The following is a 2,555-nucleotide window of genomic DNA, read 5'->3' as shown; positions in this document are numbered from 1 at the left end:
TTTGCCCTGTGAATACGGGTGCAGTATCAAATAATAAAAGAGAGTTCCCTCAAAGCAATTTTATCACCAAAAACACCAATTCATTGTTTCGTACGCAATCTTTGCATAGCAAATTGACATTTTGGCAAACTTGCATTGTGGATACTCTCATTAAAGACTAAAGAAATGTCATGACACCATAAGGCCAAAAAAACTATGATATTTTTTTATGTAGTATTATTTTCGTTTAATTAAATTTTAATTAGTAAATGACTTAAAATTGAAAACTCGACAAGCAGGATATGCTACAACTCATACGATAATGCGTTGTATGATACATGAATTGATCTTAATTGAAAACAAATTAAGGATTAAAACTGATGTGCTAATTGTAATTTTTATTCAGTATTTTTTCCGTCTCATTTATCCCAGATATTTCTAGAAAATTAATTATCATCAATTCAGTTATTTAAAATCTTACACTTCTTATCAATAACTTCGAATTTTCTGTTGTATTATTGTTAACTAGCCAATCATTCTAATGATTTCTTTTAAAACAATGTGTCGTCTTTAATAGAGTAATAAATAAAATATGAATGTTAATTTATATTTTAGATAAATTTATTTCATTAATTTTCATTGTTACACATGTCAACTATCGAATAACTAGCCAACTGTATTTCAAACTCTTTTATTTTACGTTTAGCATTTACTCCAAAGAAAAATTATTGCTTCTCCATTTTTATCTGGTTGATCCGTGAAGATTGAAGACAAGAGTGGATTATAGAGTAACGACAAAGAAAGATGGCAGTGCGTGATGCCAGTCTAAATCATGCTTTATGCGCAATAGGCTCTTCCGCATACCTATTGTGAATTTTAACCCATTCTTAAATTATTAGTTAAACTATGCATTCCAAAATTATAAGAATCATTTCCCAAACGTTTTCAAACGATTCTATATCTCAGTTTTTTATTTTTTATAATCCTGCTAACCAAAATTTACTATAGGTATGCGCAAGAGCCTATTGCGCATGAAGCATGATTTAGACTGGCATCACGCACCGCCATCTTTCTTTGCCGTTACTCTATAATCCACTCTTGTCTTTAATCTTCACGAATCAACCAGATAAAAATGGAGAAGCAATAATTTTTCTTTGGAGTAAATGCTAAACGTCAAATAAAAGAGTTTGAAATACAGTTGGCTAGTTATTTGATATTCGACATGTGTAACAATCAACATGCATATTTTATTTATTACTCTATTAAAAACGACACATTGTTTTTAAAAAAATCATTAGAATAATTGGCTAGTTAACAATAATACAACAGAAAATTCGAAGCTATTGATAAGAAGTGTAAGATTATAAATTACTGAATTGATAATAATTAATTTTCTACAAATATGTGGGATAAATGAGACGGAAAGAATACTAAATAAAAATTACAATTAGCACATCAGTTTAAATCCTTAATTTGTTTTCAATTGAGATCAATTTATGTATCATACAACGCATTGTTGTATGAGTTGTAGCATATACTGCTTGTCGAGTTTTCAATTTCAAGTCATTTACTATTAATTTTTAATTAAACAAAAATAATACTACATACATAAAAAAATATCATAGTTTTTTTGGCCTTAGGGTATCATGACATTTCTTTAGTCTTTAATGTATCAACATATCTATCTTATCATATAGAGCATCATGACGAAAGCAGCGCGTGATCGCACGCTGACATGCACGCTTGCATGCCTGCTCGCCGCGCCAGCAAGCAGAGAAAGCAAGCAGGAAGTAATAGAACTGATATTCTTGCGTACAATAAAGTCGTATACATGAAGACTAGTCTTCATGGTCGTATATCATATATTTTTTATCATACATAAGGTGCTTTCTTTTGTGTATTTATATTTTTTCACTTCAATGCGCATGATCATGCACATGCGCGTATTATACAAACATGAGAAAAGAACAGTGGCGTCGAACAAATAATTCTTGAAAAATAAAAATTGAAACATGGCTGATCCAGCCCCTCATGTCCTACGCTGTTGCAAACTGACTTTTTGCTAACTGCGCATTCAACTGCGCCTGCGTAAAAATAAACAGGAAAAAAAATAAACACCATGGAGGTATTCACCTCCATGATAAACACCCAAAAGAAAGCGCCTATACGCCCTTATTATAATAAATTAAGTTTATCTGCCGGCACCCGTATTCAGAGGATGTTCTCATTAGGGCGTTTTTTTTCTGATGGTGGCGCTTGTGAAGCTTTTCTATGTAAAATCTATATAAAAAGTTCACAAGCGCCGCCATCGGAAAAAAAAGCCCTAATGAGAACATCCTCTGAATACGGGTGCGGGAAGGGACATGCACGTCTCTGCTTGCTTGCTTGCATAGAAATGAGCAGGAATGAACCGAGCCGAAAAATAATTATAATATTTTTAGAAAAGAACTCCGTCAGCTGTCAGTCTGTCACATTTACATACTAAATATTAATTCTTACAAAATATGAATGATACACACCTACGTCTTATGCATAATCTGCATATACATAATTTGCAGTAAGAGGAATAAATAATG

Source organism: Aphidius gifuensis, linkage group LG2 (genome assembly GCF_014905175.1).
Source record: "Aphidius gifuensis isolate YNYX2018 linkage group LG2, ASM1490517v1, whole genome shotgun sequence".
NCBI classification, from domain to species: domain Eukaryota; kingdom Metazoa; phylum Arthropoda; class Insecta; order Hymenoptera; family Braconidae; genus Aphidius; species Aphidius gifuensis.
Note: the sequence above shows the minus strand (reverse complement) of the source record.